The following is a 22,350-nucleotide window of genomic DNA, read 5'->3' on the forward strand; positions in this document are numbered from 1 at the left end:
GGAATAAAAAAAATAGACCCACTCTCACAAAGAAAAAGAAAAAGAAACAACTCTAACAAGACCAAAATTATATTCCAAACATGTAACTGCCTTCAAGAACAAAATTCAATGTCCTTTAAAAGAAGGTGACAAAATCTGGACTCCCTATATTATCCGTGTCAGAGAACAAACAATAAAAATTGATCAGACCTGTGAAGATGTAGGAAAATGTGACCCAATTAAATTCAAGAAAAAAAAAATCAATCAATAGAAATAGACCCTGAGATGATCCAGGTGTTAGAATTAACACACCAGACTTTAAATGTAAAAGTTATTAACATATTCAGTGATTTAAATAAAAATATAGGAAATCTCAGCAGAGAAATGGAAACATTAAAACGAACCAAACAGAATTACCAAAACTACAAAGAATAATGTGTAAAATTAAAAATTCTACTAGATGAACTTAATAACAGATTGCAGACTACATGAGAATGAATTAATGAACTTGAAGATAGGCCATTTGAAATTATTCAACTTGAAACAGTTTAAAGAGATAAAAAATATGAAACAGATTTTCCATGATGTGTAGGGAAATACCAAGCAGTCTCACATATATGAAATCAGGGTGTCAGAGGGGAAGAAATGAGAAATGGAACAGAAGAAAATATTTTTAAAAGTGATGGCTGGAAAATTTCCCAGAGTTAGTGAAAACCATTAAAATACCAATCAAAAATGCTCAGTAAACACATTGAATCACAAATACACATGGTATACACATAAATACACATAGATCTACATTCAGGCATGGGATGCTCAAACATGAAAATGAACAATACAGAGAAAACATTTAAAAGTAGCTAGAGGACAAAAGCACTTTACATACAAGGGGAACAATGATATAAATGACAGCTGAACTCTTCAGAAACAATGAAGGCCAGAAATCAATAAAATGGATTTTAAAGTACAGAAGGAAAACAACAATGTGAAAATAATACCCTCTCAGCTCTGAAGTCGACATCTAGCAAAAATGTCAAAACTAAAGGCAAAATAACAACATTCACCAGACAAAAGTTGAGCAAACTTATCAGCAGAAATATGCTACAAAAAATATTAAAGAAAGTACTTTATGTAGGAGGATAAAAATAAAAGATAGAAACTCAGATCTAAGCAAAGAAATTTAAAATGTCATAAATAATAATGTAAATAAATATAAAGGGATTTATTTACTTTTGTTTAATTTATTTAAAAGGTCATTGGCTGTTGAAACAATATTGTGGAGTTTATAATATTTAACAAAATAGAATGTATATCAACTAAGTGCAAAGAATTGGAGAAGGAAAATGCAGGTGTATTGCTATAAAGTTTTTACATAATACATAAGATAGTAAAATATAAGTTGAAATTAGACTGTGAGAAATTAAACATATTTATTGTAAACCCTAGATAAATTACTGAAAATAGAACAAATATGTATAGCAAATTCAAAATCCAATAGGGCAGTCATTAAATCTTAAAGTTCCAAAACCATCTCCTTTGACTTCATGTCTCACATCCAGGTCATGCTGATGCAAGAAGCAGACTCCCATGGCCTTGAGCAGCTCTGCCCCTGTGGCTCTGCGGGATACAGGCCCCCTCGTGACTGCTTTCATGGGCTGGCATTGAGTGCAGCTTTTCCAAGCACATGGTGCAAGCTGTCAGTGGATCTACAATTCTGGGGTCTGGAGGACAGTGGCCCTCTTCTCACAGCTCCACAAGGCAGTGTCCCAGTGGTGACTCTGTGTCAGGGCTCCAACTCCACTTTCCCTTCCACACTGTCCTAGCAGAGGTTCTCCATGAGGGCCCCTGCAGCAGACATCTGCCTGGACATCCAGGCATTTCCCCACATCCTCTGAAATCAAGCGGAGGTTTCCAAACCTCAGTTCTTGACTTCTGTGCACCCACAGGCTCAACACCGTATGGAAATCACCAAGGCTCAGGGCTTGCATACTCTGAAGCAAGGGCCTGAGTTGTGCCTTGGCCCCTTTTAGCCATAGGTGAGGCTGAAGCAGCTGGGACACAGGGCAGCAAGTCCCTAGGCTGCACACAGCAGTGGAGTCCTGGGCCAGGCCCACAAAACCATTTTTCCACCTTAGGCCTCTGAGCCTGTGATGGGAGGGGCTGCCATGAAGTTATCTGACATGCCCTGGAGACATTTTCCTCATTGTCTTGGTGATTAACATAAAGCTGCTCATTACTTATGGCAAATTTCTGTGGCCAGCTTGAATTTCTCCCCAGAAAATGGGTTTTCTTTTCTATCTCATCATCAGGCTGCAAATTTTCCAAATTTTTATGCTCTGCTTCCTATTGAACGTTTTGTTGTTTAGATATTTCTTCCGTCAGATACCCCAAATCATGTCTCTGAAGTTCAAAGTTCCACGGATCTCTAGGGCAGAGGCAAAATACTGCCAGTCTCCTTGCTAAAGCATAGCAAGAGTCACCTTTGCTCCAGTTCCCAAGAAGTTCCTTATCTCCACCTGAGACCAGCTTAGCCTGGACTTCATTGTCCAGATCACTGTCAGCATTTTGGTCAAAGCCATTCAACAAGTTTCTAGGAAGTTCCAAACTTTTCCACATTTTCCTCTCTTCTTCTGAGTCCTCCAAACTGTTCCAATCTCTGCCTGTTATCCAGTTCCAAAGTCACTTCCACATTTTTGGGTATCCTTATAGCAGCGCCCCACTACTTTGGTACCTATTTACTGTAATTAGTCCATTCTCATGCTGCTATGAAGAAACATCTGAGACTGGGTAATTTGTAAAGAAAAGAGGTTTAGTTGACTCACAGTTCTGCATGGATGGGGAAGCCTCAGGAAACTTAGAATCATGGCGGAAGCCACCTCTTCACAGGGCAGCAGGAGACAATACGTGCCAACAGGGGAAATGCCAGAAACTTATAAAATCATCAGATCTCATGAGAACTCACACACTCTCATGAGAACAGCATGGGGGAAACAGCCCCCGTGATCCAATTACTTCCCACCAGTTTCCTCCCATGACATACGGGGATTATGGGGATTACAATTCAAGATGAGATTTGGGTGGGGACATGGCCAAACCATATCAATGAGTAATAAAGACCAGATTTACAGCAAAAACAACTGAAAAATAGACAAAATATATTAAATGATAGCACTCAAGGCATTGGACATTAAACAGTGAAGGACAGACAGGAGACAAGAAACAAATGAGATGAGCCCTACCATTTCCCCCCAGCTTATTGCCTGAAGAAGATTTCTAAGCCCATGTACAAAGAAGGAAAACCCAGATAGAGCCCAGTGGTCTCTCATGAGTTGAGAAGATGGAGCTGAGAGTTAAATGCGGACAAGACAGCTAGAGGTCATGGGGCAGAACACTTGAGAGGGAAGAATTACACAAAGAGAGAACTCTGAAGAGTCTCAGAGAATTCTCCATAAATCTTTAGCTGAAGACTGGTCAGGGTATGTATGTGAGAAAAATACCAGAAGCTGGGAAAAGACAATACAAACGAATTGCTGAAACAGAACTCAGGGCTCACATAGAGTTAGGAATAGTGCCTGTTCCCAAAAGCTAGGATGAAAAGCTTTGTAGTTATGAATGTATCAGGCAGAGTACAAAGAAGAGTTATCTGTAAGGGTAAATCTGGTTTTTCTTCTGCATCTTAATCAGAAATGAAAGAATATTTATAGGGGTACAAAAATATCCAGCATCCAATGGCTAAAACTCAAAATGTCTGGCACTCAATAAAAAAGTATTAATAGTAGGCATGCAAGGTGTGAAAAAAAAAGTCATAATAAGGTGAAAAAAATTGATCAACTAAAACTGACCCAGGGCCTGGCATGGTGGCTCACACATATGGTGGCTCACACGTGTGATCCTAGCACTTTCTTTGGGAGGCTAAAGCAGGAGGATCACTTGAGCCCAGGAGATCAAGACCAGCCTAGGCAACATAGAAACTTCATCTCTACTTAAAAATAATAATAATAATAACCAAAAAAACTAGCTAGCGTGGTGATCTGTGCTTGTAGTCTCCTAGCTACTTGGAAGACAAAGGTAGGAGGATCGCTGGAGCCCAGGAGTTCAAGGTTGCAGTGAGCTATGATCATGCCACTCCTTTCTAGCCTGGGCAACACAGTGAGATCCTGTCTCTCAAAAACAAAAAAACAAACAAACAAAAAACAGACTCAGAAATGATGCAATGTTAGTAGTAAACAAGAGCATTAAAAGAGTTATTATGACTTAATTTCATATTTTCAAGAAACTAGAGGAAAAACTGAAGTTGTTGAAGACATGGAAAATCATGTATAAATATGTGGGTGTGTGTATACACACACGCATACATATAAATAATTTGGGTCTATATCTATATAGACCCAAATGGAACTTCAAAAGATGAAAACTACAATATCTGAGATAAAAAATTCAGTGGATATGATTAATGGTAGATTAACCACTGCATAAGATAAGGTTGGTGAGCTTGAAGTCATAGCAATAAAAACTAACCAAAATAAAACACACAGAAAAAAAAATGGGGCAGGAGAGAGAACAAAGCATCACTGGATGCTTTATTCCATAGGACAAATTAAAACAGCCAGATCAAATGTATAGATTAGAGTCTCAGGGGTAGGGCAGTGACTGAAAAAAAATTTTAAAAAATATCTGCTGAAATATTTCCAGATTTGATAAAAACTATAAGCCCACAGCCATGAAGCTCAATCAGAAACATGTAACATGTGCAAGAAACATCAAGAAAACCACACCAAAGATCATGGTAATTAAATTAGTTAAAACCAGTAAAAATGAGAAAATTTAAAAAGTAACCATAGAAAAGAGACACATTACATGTAGAAGAACAACAATAAGAAGACAACATAATTCTTGGCTGGGTATGGTGGCTCACACCTGTTATCCCAGAATTTTGGGAGGCAGAGGCAGATGGATTGCTTGACCTCAGCAGTTTGAGACCACTCTGGCCAACATGGCAAAACCCCATCTATACAAAAAAAAAAAAAAAAAATACAAAAATTAGCCAGGGCTGATGGCACATGCCTCTCATCCCAGCTACTTGAGAGGCTGCGGTGGGAGGATCACTTGAGCCCGGGAGGTCAAGGCTGCAGTGAGCCTTGATCATGTCACTGCATTGTAGACTGGATGAGAGCGAGACCCTGTCTTAAAAAAAAAAAAGAAAGAAAGAAAGAAAGAAAAGGATAAGGTGCAGTGGGCTCACGCCTGTAATCCCAGCACTTTGGGAGGCTGAGGTGGGTGGATCACAAGGTCAAGAGATCAAGAGATCGAGACCATCCTGGCTAATGTGGTTAAATGCTGTCTCTACTAAAAATACAAAAAATTAGGCAGGCGTGGTGGCATGCAGCTGTAGTCCCAGCTACCCCGGAGACTGAGGCAGGAGAATCGCTTGAACCCAGGAGGCAGAGGTTGCAGTGAGCTGAGATCGTGCCACTGCACCCCAGCCTGGGTGACAGAGCGAGACACTGTCTCAAAAAAGAAAGAAGAAGATAAAGACAAAGACGAAGAGGAAGGAGAAGGAGAAGGAGAAGGAGAAGGAGAAGGAGAAGGAGAAGGAGAAGGAGAAGGAGAAGGAGAAGGAGAAGGAGAAGAAGAAGAAGAAGAAGAAGAAGAAGAAGAAGAAGAAGGAGGAGGAGGAGGAGGAGGAGGAGGAGGAGGAGGAGGAGGAGGAGGAGGAGGAGGAGAAGAAGGAGAAGAAGGAGAAGAAGAAGACAGATTTCTTGTTAGAATTAATGCAACTAGAAGACAATGGAGCAATATCTTTAAAGTACTAGAAAAAAAAAGTCGATTTCAAAATTTTTACCAGAAAATAATTTTTTTAAATTAAGGTGAAATAAAAATGTTTTCAGATGAAGAAAAGTTTAGGCAGGAATAAAAGAAGTCAATCAAACAAAAGGAAGCTTACTAGATGAAAATACAGATCTACATAAAGTAGGAAAGAGCTCCAAAAATACTAACTACATGGGTAAATATAAAGACTTAAAAAAAATTTTTTTTTGAATTTCCTTAAAATAATTGTTTAAAGTAAAAATAATAACAGTATACCATGGTGCTTATTATATATGTAGAAGTATAATGTATAACAACAACAGCACAAATGCAAGAAGAGAAGAAATGGAAATACACTTAAGGTTCTTATACATGACGTGATGTATCACTTAAAGGTAGACTGTGGTAAGGTAAAGATATATAATATAGACCCTAAACAACCAATAAAATAACAAGAGAAAAGGGTGTAGTTAATAAGTCAACAAAGGAGATAAGTACAAATCATACAAAATACTGAATTAATCCAAAAAGGAGACAGGAGAAGAAGTAAAAGAGAACAAATAATTGATGGGAAAAAAAGAAAATAAATAAGATGTTAAATTTAATTCCAACATTGCCAATAATTAAATGTAGATGACCTAAACACCCCAGTTAACAAGCGGAGATTTTCAAATTGTATAAAAAAGGAAAAACCAACTGTATGTTGCCTACAAGAAACCTACCTCAACTATATAGATACAAATGGTTAAAAATAAAACAAATTTAACAAAACATGTTAAACAATTAAAAAGCTGATGTGCTATGTTAATCTCAATCAAAGTAGGTTTTAGAGAAAAGGATATTGCCAAGAATGAAAAAAGTCATTCTATATGATAAAAAAGTCATTTCATAAGAGGGCACAATAGTCCTAAACATTTATGCACCTAATAACAGAGTTTTATAAAAACTGATCGAATTGCAAGGAAAGGAACACAATTGTACTCAGAGATTTTAATATTTATCTCAATAAATGATAGAAAAAGTAAACAGAAAATAAGAATATAGAAGGCTTAAAAAACACTATTCACCAATTATTGTATTGATATTTAATAGAACACTCCACCTAACAACAGCAGAATACATATTCTTTTCAAGGGACACAGAAAATGTAAGCAAGATAGTCAGTATTCAGTGTCATTTTAAAAGATTTATAAATGTTAAAGGATTCGGGTAATACAAGTATATTATATGTCCACAATGGAATTAAATTACAAATCAATAACAGAAATATATATGGAAAAATAACCAAATATTTAGAAACTAATACTTGAGTCAGAGAAGAAATTAATAGGAAACTTTAAAAGTATTTTTAACTGAATAAAAGTTAAAATATAATATATTAAAAATTTATGGAAAGCAACTAAACCAGTATTTAGACTGAGTTTTTAGTGCAAAATGACAATATGTGGAAAAAATGTAAGTTCTAAATGAATGGCCTCCACTTCTGCCTTTACTTGAAAAGGGAAAGCAAACAAACCCAGAACATGCAGAAGGAAGGAAATAAAAGATCAGAGGAGATATCAATGAAATGTAACTTAAAAATAGAGAAGAACGAGGCCAGGGGCGGTGACTCATGCCTGTAATCCCAGCACTTTGGAAGGCCGAGGCGGGCAGATCACGAGGTCAGGAGATGGAGACCATCCTGGCTAACATGGCGAAACCCCGTCTCTACTAAAAACATAAAATATTAGCCGGGCGAGGTGGCGGGCGCCTGTAGTCCCAGCTACTCGGGAGGCTGAGGCAGGAGAATGGCGTGAACCCGGGAGGCAGAGCTTGCAGTGAGCCGAGATTGCACCACTACACTCCAGCCTGGGCAACAGAGAGATACTCCGTCTCAAAAACAAATAAACAAACAAAAATAGAGAAAAACTAATAAACCCACATACTGATTCTTGAACAAGATCAATAAAATTGATAAATTACTATCCAAAATGATAAGAGATTTCTTAAAAAGCAATGAAACAAACTATCTATATCAAGAAACAGAAAAGTGATATCACTTTTGATTTGGTCTGGATCTGTGTCCCCTCTCAAATCTCATGTTGAATTGAAATCCCCAGTGTTGGAGGTGGGGCTTGGTAGGAGGGGATTGGATCATAGGTATGTTTTCTCAAGGTTTAACACCATCCCCCTTGGTGTTGTCTTAGAGATAGTGAGTGCTTGTGAAATCTGGTTGTTTAAAAGCGTGTGGCACCTCCACCCCATCGCCCCGTTTCTCCCTGAGGCCTCCGCTGAAGCAGATGCCACCATGCTTCCTGTACAGCCTGCAGAACCATGAGCCAATTAAACCTCTTTCCTTTATAAATTACCCAGTCTCAGGTATTCCTTTATAGCAATGTGAGAAAACACTAATACAACCACAGATTCTATTAATTTTTAGAGGACAATCAGAGAATCTTATGAAAAACTTTATGCCAATAGATTTAACACCTTAGATGAAAGGCACAAATTCCTTGAAAAATACACGGAAAAAAGCTCACTACCAAAGCTCACTCAAGAAGAAATAGGTAACCTGAATAGCCCTACATCTATTAAGAAAATCAAATTTGTGGTTAACACCCTACCCACAAAAACAAACAAATAAAACAACAAAAACACTCCTCCGGCTTCAGACAGCTTCGCTGAAGAATTCTACCAAACGTTAAAGGAAAAAATGATGCCAATCTTTTACAAACTCTTTCATAAAACAGAGGAGGAGCAAGAATTACTTCCCACCTCGCTTTAGGTGGTCAATCATTTCTGATGCCAAAAGTGACAAAGACATCACAGGAAAGAAAATTAATAAGGTTTCTCAAGAAATTAGATACAAAAATCTTTAACAAAGTAATAGAAAGTGTTACAATTTTAACAGGAAAAGAACAAAAATCATATGATTATCTCAATAGCTGCAGAAAAAGCACTTGATAAATTGAATATCCATTTATGAGGGAAAAAATAAAATAAGCAAACAAGAAAAAGAATGAAAACTCCTCAACCAACCTAGCATTGGGTATCTATGTAAAACTTACAGTTAATATCTTATGTATGGTAAAAATTCAAATGCTTTACATCTTAATATCGGGAACAAGGTTGGGATGACCACTCTTACCTCTTCTACTCAACATTGTATTAGATATCTTATCCAGTTCATTAAAAAAGAAAAATAAAGCTATGACGTTGTGGAAAAGAAGGAGTAAAATTGACATTATTTTTAGAAAATATGATTGTTTACATAGAAAACCATAAGGAATAGTTTAAAAATGGCTACTAGATCTAACAAGGGTATTAAGTATATTTAGCAGGTTGTACGTCAATATACAAAGTTAATTGTACCTCTGTATTCCAGTAGCAAGCAATTGGAAATGAAACAATGGAGATAATTCCATTAATAATGGGATAAAATATAAAACACTCAGGAAAAAATAACGAAAGACATTTATAACTTCTACATTAAAAATCTAAAGCATTGCTGAGAGAAATTAAAGGTGATTGAAAACAAATGGAGATTGTTTTTACCATATTCATGCACTAGAAGACAATATTGTTACAATATCAATGCCACAAAATTGATTTCTAGACTCAGTGCTATTTCAATAAAATTCCCAATAAGGATTTTTGTAAGTATTGAAAAGTTGATTCTAAAGTTTATATGAAAATTCAAAGAACCTACATTATTCAAAACAATCTTTTAAAAGAAAAACAAATAGGATTTATACTGTTTGATTTTAAGACTTACTATGAAATTACTTGATTACTATAAAATATTTACTAAGTTTATTGGATAGACAAAATTATCTGATCAATAGAACAGAATAGAATTTAGAAGCATCTGGCATGTATAGTCAAAGTTTGACAAAGGCACCAAGGCAAATCAATGGCAAAAGAAAAGTCATTTCGGCCGGGCGCGGTGGCTCAAGCCTGTAATCCCAGCACTTTGGGAGGCCGAGAGGGGTGGATCACGAGGTCAGGAGATCGAGACCATCCTGGATAACACGGTGAAACCCCGTCTCTACTAAGAAATACAAAAAACTAGCCGGGCGAGGTGGCGGCGCCTGTAGTCCCAGCTACTCGGGAGGCTGAGGCAGGAGAATGGCGTGAACCCGGGAGGCGGAGCTTGCAGTGAGCTGAGATCCCGCCACTGCACTCCAGCCTGGGCTACAGAGCGAGACTCTGTCTCAAAAAAAAAAAAAAAAGAAAAGTCATTTCAATAAATAGTGCTGGAATAACTGCACCACTATCTAGAAAAAAAGGACTGACAACTCCTATCTCACACAATTCACAAAAACTAATTTCAGATGAATCCTAGATCTCAAACTAAATGCTAAAACTACGAAACATCTCCAAAAAAAGCAGAATATTTTTGGCATTTTTGTGTAAGCAGAGATTTCTTAAACAGGACACTAAAGCACTAATAATGAAATTTAAAAATTAATGAACTGAACTTCATGAAAATTAAAATTTTGGGCTCACAAAATTTTAAAAACATGTAAAACAAGCCACAGTTTGTTAAGAGGTTCCACTAAGAACTTGTATCCAGAACACATAAAGAACGCCTACATGTAATTCAGCATTAAAAAGGAAAAAAAAATTATTTTGAATCACAAAAGAAGACATATCAATGGCCAATAAGCACGTGAAAGTATGTTCAACCTCCTTAATCAGCAGAGAAATGATCTCATAGTGATTGAAGTTCTATAAGAAAGATTTTGAATGAGCAATTAAATGGCATACGATGGGCAAAATGACAGCAGTGACATACCACGTGGGGAGGCTTGGTGAGAGCAGTTGCCCCTGGGTACAAGTGACAAGGAGGTAGATTGCAGCAAATTTTAAAGCAATAATAAACTAAAATAAAAGTGGTCTGCTTTTTATCATTACCGAGTGACAGCAATTCTTAATAGTGTCAGTGATAAATTGCCCATAGACCCCCATATCCCTCCCACTCGCCCTTGTGCTATATTTAATGTGAGTCTCATTTTCTCCCTCAACACATTCCCTGACTAAAACCTTCCAGAAATAGGCATTTTTAATGGTTGCATGACACTCCCTATTTTGTTAACAGATCCCCTATTACTGAACACTAATGCCGTTCTCAGTTTTTCAATGTTATAAACGACATTAGGACAATATCTCTGAGTATAATCCTTGACAGTTTTTCAGGATTTTTCCTTGAGAGAGAAATGTCTCCTCTTGATTTTTGATCTTGGAGGAAAATCTTGGACAGTGAACTAGCTGAAAATGTGTAGACGAGAATGTACCTGACAGGAGGCCAGTAGAATCTGAGATACAGGCTGAGAGTGGGCAGGAGAGCGGGGAAAGGGGAGCAGCCTGGGAGGGCCTCGGGAGAAAGAGGAGCATGTGCAGAGTGGGCCCAGGGGAGAGCAGAAAAAAACATAGTGCCAGGCCTGGCCCAGAACAGAGCTTAGGAGTACAGGAAAGCCGCCATGTTCCTTGTGGCTGGGCAGATTTGATCTCTCTGTGCCTCAGTTTCCTCATCTTTAAAATGAGCTTAGAAATAGTACTTAACTCTGTGACACATTTTTTTTTTTTTCCTTTTTGGAGAGAGGGCATCACTCTGTCACCCAGGCAAGAGTGTAGTGGCGTGAACATAGCTCCCTGCAGCCTTGGATTCCTAGGCTCAAGCCATCCTCCCACCTCAGCCTCCCAAGCAGCTGAGAATACAAGTGTGTACCACCATGCCTGGCTAATTTGTGTATTTTTTGTAGAGACAGGATCTCGTTATGTTGTCCAGGCTGGTCTTGAACTTCTGGGTTCAAGCAATCCTCCCGCCTTTACCTTCCAAAGTGTTGAGATTACAGGTGTGAGCTACTGTGCCCAGCTTATGTAGATGAATACCTGTAAGCACCTAGAAAATTACCTGGCAATACGTGTTTGGTAAATAAAAGTGAATGATGGTCAGGCACAGTGGCTCACACCTGTAATCCCAGTACTTCGGAAGGCTGAGGCAGGTGGATCACTTGAGGCCAGGAGTTTGAGACCACCCTGGCCAATATGGTGAAACCCCATCTCGACTAAAAATACAAAAATTAGCCAGGCGTGGTGGCACACACCTGTAGTCACAGCTGCTCGAGAGGCTGAGGCAAGAGAATCACTTGAACCTGGGAGGCGGAGGTGGCAGTGAGCGGAAATCTTGCCACTGCACTTTGGCCTGGGTGACAGAGCGAGGCTCTGTCTCAAAAAGGTGAATGAGACTTCTGGGTGGAGCCTAAGACAGACAGCACCAAAGTAGGAAATTCTTGCTTAAGAGCACACAAAATGGAGGCCTGGTTTCCCCTCATGGGGGAAAGTGAGCGGCAATGTGGCCTGAAGCCAGCGTTCCAACAGGGCAAATGCTGGGGGTCTGGCTGGGAAGCCAGTTGCCCTTTGTCTCCTTCCCACTGGCCAGTATCTGAAATCAGCTGTGAGAAAGGAACGCAGTACACTAGGAGATAGAAGCAGGCCGCCTTCCTCTTCCATCAGCTCTTCCGGGGCACCAGTCCCCGCTTATTAAGCAGTTTATGTCATTAAGCACAACTCAAACACACCCTGCTGTGTTGATTCCATTCCTGTACTCCACTCCATCTCTTCCCATCCACCTCCATATTTACAAACACACCTCGCCGTGTTGATTCCATTCCTGTATTCTCCACTCCATCTCTTCCCATCCACCTCCATATTTGCTGGAGAGCCACAGGGGAGCTGAGAGCCACGGGACAGTGTAGATAATGAAGATCTATTGCATAAGCAGAAAAAGTTGAATGGAAAATGCCGCTTCCTGTGCCCCCTGGCTGCCCTCACCCGAGCCCTGTCTCCTCCTGTGCTCCCCGGCTGCCCTCACCCGAGCCCTGTCTCCTCCTGTGCTCCCCGGCTGCCCTCACCCGAGCCCTGTCTCCTCCTGTGCTCCCCGGCTGCCCTCACCCGAGCCCTGTCTCCTTTCTATTAGCAGCGTGAGAGGATTCAACGTTATTTTCTCACTCCTTGTGGGAAAAGACATTGATCCAGGTTTAAGTCTTTCTGCATCTGTTCCTCTAAGCTAAGAATTGGGTCTCACTCTGGGCTAACTGTTCCTTCAGGTACAAGCTGAATGGCTCCCATTGCCAAGGGGAGCCCCAGACACATTTCTGACACGGCTGACTTCCTTTCTGGGGCCCCTAAAGTCAAGGTTAGTGCCTGCTCTCAAGCCCCTCAGGCCAAGGAGAACTGCCCTGGAAATAAGACGTCTTGAATGGGAACAAAGAGCTCCCTCATGCCCTTGGTTTCTTCATGTTTAAAATGCAGAGCAAAGGAGTACACGAGGTCAAGAGTCTTCTAGTCTGAACCTTCTGTGAAGTGGAAGGACACAAATGGGCCAGACAACTTCTAGATGCAAGGAGGGCTCAGGCCTGGGGGAGGTCAGAAGGGGAGACGTGGAGAGGAACGAGTTACCTGGCCCTCGGCCAGCAGAGTCCTGGGCCAGCCTGGAGGTGATTTTGTCACGTTCACTGACCTCTCGCTCTTTCCTCAAGGATGGGTTTGTGTCATGAGTGAAGAGAGACAGGTGAAAAGTTCCCCCTAATTTCTATCACACAGTCCTACAAGCCTCTGTAGGGAGGAGTTTGGAGCCCTGCATTTCCCCCTCGTTGGCCTCCTGCCTGTCTGTCTGTCCTGGACCTTACTGACCAGCTTATCTAAGCTGAATAGAGGTTCAGGGGTGCCATCTGGGTCTTCTCAGCCCAAATATGGGACTTTCAAAATCTCCCCGCACACAAACACACCAGGCTGTGTTGATTCCATTCCTGTACTCTCCACTCCATCTCTTCCCATCCACCTCCATATTTACAAACACACCCTGCTGTGTTGATTCCGTTCCTGTATTCTCCACTCCATCTCTTCCCATCCACCTCCATATTTGCTCTTAGAACGAGAGCCTGTGACCACGTAAGATACTGCATTGCAGTCACCTGGAGTTTGCTTTATAGGAAAAGTAAATGCCCCCTCCCCTTTTCCTCCTAGTCTCTTTGGTTTAGAAGGATGATGTTATCTGAATAACAGCCTAAAGTAAATGATTAGGAAAAGTGCCCTTCTTGAACCCTGTGGACACCATCTAGCTCTGAGACAGAGATTCAGTTAGAAATGCTGCAGCTGGAAAACAATTCACGCACCATGCCCAGGAAGTGTGTGAAGCTCTGGAAGAAAAGACATGAAGAGTATATTTACAATTGGGGAAGGAAGCATAGCGTGGTACACCTGAATCAGGAGGACTGTGAAGGGTGGCAGTGAGGAGTGAAACCAGAACCTGAGATTGCCACACTTCCTCAGTGTCTGACTCAGTGCTTCTCAAACTGAGCATTTTCAACATCTTTGACAAAATAATTCAGCCACGGAGGGGAGTCTTGCGCACCGTAGGATGTTTAAGCCGGAATTCCTGGCCTCACCCACTACTTGCCAGATGTAACTTACCCCAACCTGCGGCAACCAAACAGGTTTCCACTGTGGGGACTGGTACCTGCACTCCAGAGGGAAGATGAGATTAGCCACTGGCGTGAGGGAAATAAAATATTAGAACTTCTATGTATTTTTATTTGATTACAAAACATAGAATTTAAGTTTTGTTAACATTGATGATGCCCAGAAAGAATCCAAGATGTGTCAGTGAGATATCTATAACTTAGGTAGACAGAGAAACCCTCATCTGCTCTATCATTCTGAGCTTAGTACAAGATATTGTAGTTCATATTTGTCCAATTAGGTTGGATTCAGTAATTATTTTAAATGGCAGACGGCAAGTAACTGTGAAGATTCCGTAAGTCATCTCATGGCAAGGAACTTAGGTGCACATTTTTCTCTTACAAAAAAACCCCCACAAATTATTATAACTTTGCTATTCGTTTGGTGATGGGTAGCTGCCAGTAGTATGCTACCTAGCAGATATTTTCAATATACCCAGAAAGAAACTTGTGCTATGGTATTTCTGGCAAATAACCAGAGAGCCTAAAAAGCCCTCCTGAGATAAAATACACAGATATTCTGGATAAAATATTACAGGAATACTTTTAGATTCAGAGTTGAGCTGACCTGAAAGTAAGGGAAGTCACCAGACGCCAAACTGAAGAGGGAGTTTGTGCTGAAGCTATAGCTGTCCTGAGAGCATTTGCCAATCGCTGAAACAAGCTGGAGTTTTAATGGCCCTGCAGGGAACAGAAGACTAGATATTCAGCCTGAATAAGCTGGAAAATTGGAACTGAGACCTCAAATAAAGTAAGAAGCCTGAAGAGCTACAGTCTCAGTAAAAGGCTGTGCTGTCCAGTGGTAAAGGAAGGTGAAAATGAAACTTATCTGCACAAGGAATTAAATTCACACAATTTTGTTGACTGGAAACCCCCAGCGGAAGAGTTAACTTAAAAATGGTCTAGTGTTACACCATTACAGGGCCACCTGGCAGAAGCAAATGCATATTCTTTCTGTAAGGATGCACTCAAAACTCAGACCTTGTGCGTTCCCACGAATAAACCCAGCTGAACAGTCAAAACCCAGCTCACAAAATGTTTAAACACATGAAAAACCCAGCCACCACCAATAAGAATCAGAAGAAACAACAAACAGCAGAATTAAATTCCCAGTGACTTCATATGTATGAATTACAGAACATAGAATTAAAAATAATTATGTTTTAAGGAAGTAAAAAGAAATGTTTTCAGAAATAAAAGAGGGAATCAAAATACATGAGCAAGGAACAAAATAATCTCAAAAGGACCCAGGCATGTGTAGAAAACAACCAAAAGGAATTGTAAACATGAGAAATCATAATTATTACAATTAAAAACTAAGCGGGTGAGAAAAAACCTAAATGAAACGTGAAGTTAGGCATAGTTGAAGAAAGAATTTGTAAACTGGAAGATAGATCTAAAATATATATATATATATACACACAGATTTTTTTTTTTTTTAAGAGATGAGGTCTCACTAAGTTGCCCAGGCTTAATTAAGTGCAGTGGCTATTCACATATTCACAGACATGATCATAACACACTACAGCCTCAAACTTCTGGGCTCAAGTAATCCTCCTGTCTCAGCCTCTCAAATAGCTGGTGCTAAAGTCGTGTGCCACCATGCCCAGCTGGTTTTGAAAAACACAGAAAAACAAAGTGCAAAAGAAAAATAATTGTCAATCAAGACTTATAAACTCAACTAAGATATCATTGAAGAAAAAGACTAAAATAAAGACATTTGCAGACAAATAAAAACTGAGAAATTTTGCCATCAACAGATTCTTACTAAAGGAATTTCTAAAAAGAAGTACTTCAGAGGAAGAAAACAAAACTGCCAGAAAGTTCTGAGCTGCAAGAAAGAACAATTTTTACTTAGAATAAGAATTTTCTCATTGCTTCCTAATTATTAGGTTTATATATAAATTTGTGTTACTTTAACCATTTAAATGCAGTGTTAAGATTTGAAAATAAATGTTAGAAGTTAAGTGTCTTTTTTTTTTTTTTTTGACATTTATCCATTAAAGGCCTATTAAAATTTAGGCCTTTAAAAAAGGAAGGAAGAAAAGAAGTAAAAATAGAACAAAAAACTGCATGAGGATATCATTAAAAAACAAATGTTTATGTTAAATAAAAGGCATATGGATTAGGAAGGAAGAAATAAAACTGTCTTCATTTACAAATTACATGATTGTGCATGCAGAAAACATGAGAACTGACAAAACAAACACCTCCTAGAACTAATAAGCAGTTATAGTGAAGTTACAGGACACAAGATTAATATATAAAGGTGAATCACAGCCGGGCGCCGTGGCTCACGCCTATAATCCCGGCACTATGGGAGGCCAAGGCGGGCAGTCAGGAGTTCGAAACCAGCCTGGCCAACATGGTGAAACCCCATCTCTACTAAAAATACAAAAATTAGCTGGGTGTGTTGGTGGGCACCTGTAATCCTAGTTAGTTGGGAGGCTGAGGCAGGAGAATGGTTTGAACTCAGGAGGCAGAGGTTGCAGTGAGCCAAGATCATGCCACTGCACTCCAGCCTAGGCGACAACAGTGAGACTCTGTCTAAAAAAAAAAAAAAAAAAAGGTGAATCACATTCCTATATACCAACAATAAACAATTGGAACTTGAAGTTAAAAATATAATACATTTATATAATATTAGCACACCTCGAAATGAAATACTTAGGTATAAATCTAACAACATGTGTAAAGACATACAGAAGGAAAACTGTGAAACTCTAATTAAATAAATGGAGAGATTTTTAAATTCATGGATAGGCGGACTCGATATTGTAAGAAGTCAGTTCTTCCCAACGATATCGAAGGAAAACAAAGTCAGAGGACTGACTGCCCAAGTTCAAGGCTTAGCATAAAGCTACAATAATAAAGACAGTCTGGCATTGGCAAAAGAAAGGAAGAATAGACAAATAGATCAATGGAACAGAACAGAGAGCCCAGAAATAGATCTTCATGGATCCCCTGAGCCCCAGAGATCTGAGCTCTAGTGCATTATGCCAACTGGGTGTCCACACTAAGTTCAGCACAAATATGGTGACCTCCAGGTTGCCTAAGGAGGGGTGAACTGGCTCAAGTCAGAAAAAACAAGTCAAAACTCCTGTGCTGATCAGTAGTGGAATCGCACCTGTGAAGAGCCACTATGCTCCAGTCTGGCCAATATAGCAAGACGCTGTCTCCTTACAAAAACAAGGAATAGACCCTAACAAATGTTGTCAACTCATCTTTTGACAAAGGAGCAAAGGCAATACAAAGAAAATACAGTGTTTTCAACAAACGGTGCTGGAAAAATTGGACATCCACATGTAAAAAAAAAAATGATTCTAGGAACAGACTTTATATCCTTCACAAAAAATTAACACAAAATGGATTACAGATCTAAATGTAAAATGCAAAACTACAAAACTCCTGGAAGATAACACAGGAGAAAATCTAGATGGTCCTGAGTTTGGTGATAACTTTTTAGACACCAAAGGCACAACCCATGAAAGAAAGAATTGATAAGGTGGACTTTGTTTGATTAGAAATTTCTGCTTTATAGAAAACATCAAGAAAATGAGGGGGGAAAATCCACAGACAGAGAAAAAAATATTTACAAAAGACACATCTGATAAAGGACTGTTTTCCAAAACATGCAAAGAACCATTAAAGCTCAACAATAAGAAAACAAACAGTCCGATTAAAAAATGGGCAAACGACCTGAATGGGCACCTCACCAGAGAAGATACACAGATGGCAAATAAGCATATGAAAAGATGTTCAATATCATGCATCATTAGAGAACTGCAAATTTTAAAAAAGGAACACCACCATCCACCTATTAGAATGACAACCGTCCAAAACACTGACACCACGAAACCCTGGTAAGGCTGTGGAGCAGCGGGAACTGTCACTAATTACTGGCAGTAATACAAAATGGTACAGCCACTTTGTAAGACAATATGGCCCTTTTTTACACAGCTAAATATAATTTTACCCTACCATCCAGCAATTGCATTTCTTGAATTCAAATGAGTTGAAAACTTATGTTCACACAAAAACCTGCACATGAATGTTTATAGCAACCTTCTTCATAATTGCCAAAACTTGGAAGCAACCAGGATGTCCTTCGACAGGTGAAAGGACAAATAAACTGTGATATACATCAAGACAATGCAATGCTATTATTCAGTGATAAAAATGAGTGAGCTATTAAGGCACAAAAAGGTATGATGGAACTTTTGATGAATATTGCTAGTTGAACAAAGCCAGTCAGAAAAGGCTACATATTGTGTGATCCCACCTATATAACGTTCTGGAAAAGGCAAAGCTATAGAGACAGTGAAAAGATCCGTGGTGGCCAAGGATTTGGAGGAGGGAAGGATGAATAAGCAGAGCACAGAGGATTGTTAGGGCAGCAAGACGATTCTGTACCAAACCGTAATGATGGATACAGTGTGCACTTTTCAAACTCGTGGAGCTGACAACATCAAGAGTGAGCTCTAAACTAGGGACTTCAGCTAACAATGATGTATCAATACAGTTCTTCAGCTGTAACAAACTGTACCACACTATGTAAGATGTTAATAAGACAGGGGAGATTGGAACGGGGTATATGGGAAATCTTTACTTTCTGTTCATTTTTTCTGTAAACGTAAAACAGTTCTAGGAAATAAATAATGAATAATAAAAATAAATAAATAAAACGTAACCGGGCATGGTGGCTCACACCTGTAATCCCAGCAATTTGGGAGGCCAAGGCAGGAGGATCACTTGAGGTCAGGAGTTCGAGACCAGCCTGGGCAATATGGTGAAACTTGGTCTCTACTAAAAATACAAAAATTAGCCAGGCATGATGACATGGGCCTGTAATTGCAGCGACTTGGGAGGTTGAGGCAGGAGAATTGTTTGAACCCGGGAGGTGGAGGTTGCAGTGAGCTGAGATCGTGCCACTGCACTCCAGCCTGGGCAACAGAACAAGACCCTATCTCAAAAATAAAAATAAAAAATAAAAAAGATTATACTAAACTATAATAATACATGAGTTTAGCAAGTTTATAATATACAAGATCAACATACAAAACTCAATTGTTAAAAGAAAAAAGAAAAAGAAAAAGAAAAACTGACCATGCATGGTGGTTCATGCCTGTAGTCCCAGCACTTTCAGAGGCCGAGGTGGACAAATTGCTTGAGCACAAGAGTTTGAGACTAGCCTGGGCAACATGCGAAACCCCATCTCTACAGAAAATACAAAAATCACACAGGCGTGGTGGTGGTATGTGCCTGTAGTCACAGCTACACAGGAGGTTGAGGTGGGAGGATCACCTGAGCCTGGGGGGTCAAGGCTGCAGTGAGTCAGGACCATGCACTCCAGCCTGGGTGACAGAGCAAGACCCTATCTCAACAACAACAACAAAAATAAAAAGTAAAAAATGAGGCCGGGCGCGGTGGCTCACGCCTGTAATCCCAGCACTTTGGGAGGCTGAGGCAGGCAGATCACGAGGTCAGGAGATCGAGACCATCCTGGCTAACATGGTGAAACCCTGTCTCTACTAAAAATACAAAAAAAAATTAGCTGGGCGTCGTGGCAGGTGCCTGCAGTCCCAGCTACTGGGGAGGCTGAGGCAGGAGAATGGCGGGAACCCGGGAGGCAGAGCTTGCAGTGAGCCAAGATCACACCACCGCACTCCAGCCTGGGCGACAGAGTGAGACTCCGTCTCAAAAAATAAATAAATAAATAAAATAAAAATAAATAATAAAAAAATTAAAAATGAAAAGAAAAGGAAAGAACAAATCAATTATATTTCTCTATAACAGCCATGAACAATCTGAAAATGTGGTCGTTGCTGCCATAATTTACACGCTCAAGAGCCACATGGGACCAGTGGCTGTGCGATGGGAAGGCCCAGATAGAGAACATTCCCATCCTTGCAGAAAGTGCCACTGGACAGCACTGCTCCAGCACAAAACAATGGCTCAGTCTCCTCACCTGAAAAACAGGGACAGTTTCTCTCTCACAGAGTGTGTGACTGTTAAATAAAAAGATGTCTAGGCCGGGCGCAGTGGCTCCTGTAATCCCAACACTTTGGGAGGCCGAGGCGGGTGAATGACCTGAGGTCAGGCGTTTGAGGCCAACCTGAGCAACATGGCAAAACCCCATCTCTACTAAAAATACGAAAATTAGCTGGGCGTGGTGGCTGGCGCCTGTAATCCCAGCTAGTCGGGAGGCTGAGATAGGAAAATAGCTTGAACTCGGGAGGTAGAGTTTGCAGTGAGCCGAGATTGCACCATTGCACTCCAGTCTGGGTGACACAGTGAGACTCTGTCCCAAAAAACAAACAAACAAACAAACAAAAAAACAGGTAAATATTCAGTAAGTGGTGGTATTGTAAGGTACTGTAATAGTAAACAAGAAGTTGTGCCGACCCTCAGGCTGTTGGATGTTGGCTGTTGGCTGTTGGCTGTTGGGAAGCCCCCTGGCCTGGCAAATCTCAGTGCCGCCACTCACTGTTAACTTGGATAACTTCATTCCTTCTCCCTTCGGCCCCAACATCCTTGTCTGGAAAAGACAAGACTTAGATCAGATGCTTGTGCCCAATTCTGACATTCGAAGAGGCTGTTCATCAAAGGATATTTCTCTGATAAATGATTGCAGAAATTTTGTCCCTCTATCTCCCTCACAGAAGAGCCAAATTATGTTAAAATGTAACAGAAAATAACCAGAAGAAATAAGTTTCTTCTCATTTCTAGGAAAGGCGCTAGAATTCTTGGTGAAATCTAATAAAGACAAAAATGATTCACTCTTTCAACATATTCAAGAAGGAAAAAAGAAAGTGCAGGAGACAAAGAGGGAAAAAACGTAAATTTCCAGGTCGATTCAACCTGTTTCAGCTGGCAGCTGGGTGGTGGGGCTGGGACACTTGACCTCCATGTATCTTCTGAGCAAAGTGGGAGGGGAGGGCTTCCTGCCATCTTTTGTCATCAGGCAGGCCAAGCCTGGCTAATGGGAACTGTCACCTGGGCCTTTCCAGGTCAGAAACGAAGAACAGCAATTAACTCCTCCAGGAGGCCTGCAGCCTGGAGTAAGCCCGGCCAGGCCAGGTAGCTAAATCATTAGAGACACAGTTCTTTTCAGTGATGAATTGTGCAGGCGCCTGAAACCCACTGCTGGCCATTAATCTGGGCTAATCAGGTTGAAAGCTGGCTTGTTTTATTTAGTAATTAACGGGTTATGTGAAAAACATGATCCATGGCCTGGGGTGCATCTATAGAGCACTGTCCAGGAGGAGAGAATGGGGAACGGCAGGAATTCTCTGGAGAGCCACTCGGGCCTATGCAATTACAGCCATTGGCAAACGCTGAAAAATGACCCTGGGCTTGTATTGACACCCAGGAAAGAAACATTCCTGCCACCAGTGGCAGGAGGAGCCTTGAAGGCCGATAATTGCTCTCTCCCTCCCGCCCCTTGCAGCGGTCTGCTAAGCTCTTCCCGAAGTTGCAGGGATGCACGGTGATTTTGCAGGGGGCACACACACGGCTCCCCATGGCTGTGGGCAGCCTGTGTTTGAAAGTAGGCTGGATGGAGAGTGGTGCTGTTTGCAAAAATTGGGGTCCCAAAAGAAAGAGAGGGATGGTAAGGGTGGGAGAGATGAATGATTTCCTTCTGAACACCTTGAGATGGAGGTGCTCAGACATGGCCAAGATGGGATGACCAGTTGGCGACCAGATGGATGGATGAATGTGCAGCTCAGGAGCTGAACAAGAGGCTGGGGCTTGAGCTATGAGCACAACAGGGGCCTGTGATGCCCTGGAGAGGGCCAGTGTATGAGGGAGAGTGTATGTGCAGAGTAAAGGAAGGAAGGACACGCTCAGCACTCTGTGGGTGGCCAGGCCACAGATCAGGGCCTATACCCTATACAGTGCTCAGCCTCCTCCTGTGGTCCTGCTGACACTGCTACATGAGCCACAAGACTGAGCCCTGCCTGTTCCACCTGCTAATCGGCCCCAGCCTCTCATCTTCCTTCTCCAGGGCCTGCACGCCACACCAGGGGCACCACCGTCTCTGTCGCAGAGTCTGCCA

General features: G+C 40.7%; 1 long non-coding RNA gene across 2 annotated transcripts; it reads right to left on the bottom strand.

The window, feature by feature from the left end:
- Nucleotides 1-1,387: 1,387 nt before the first annotated feature.
- On the bottom strand, nucleotides 1,388-15,092 carry LOC144339494 (uncharacterized). 2 transcript variants are annotated; one of them, XR_013414495.1, is made up of 4 exons: nucleotides 14,860-15,092; nucleotides 13,231-14,290; nucleotides 12,422-12,538; nucleotides 1,388-9,975 (listed from the first exon to the last, which is right to left on the bottom strand). It is a non-coding gene; the product is annotated as an uncharacterized LOC144339494 (long non-coding RNA). The 2 variants fall into 2 exon arrangements; XR_013414496.1 differs by lacking the exon at nucleotides 1,388-9,975 and having other exon boundaries at nucleotides 9,997-12,538; nucleotides 13,231-13,970; nucleotides 14,245-14,290.
- Between the last annotated feature and the right edge of the window lie 7,258 nt (nucleotides 15,093-22,350).

The sequence above is a fragment of the Macaca mulatta genome, chromosome 2, assembly GCF_049350105.2.
Source record: "Macaca mulatta isolate MMU2019108-1 chromosome 2, T2T-MMU8v2.0, whole genome shotgun sequence".
Taxonomy (NCBI): domain Eukaryota; kingdom Metazoa; phylum Chordata; class Mammalia; order Primates; family Cercopithecidae; genus Macaca; species Macaca mulatta.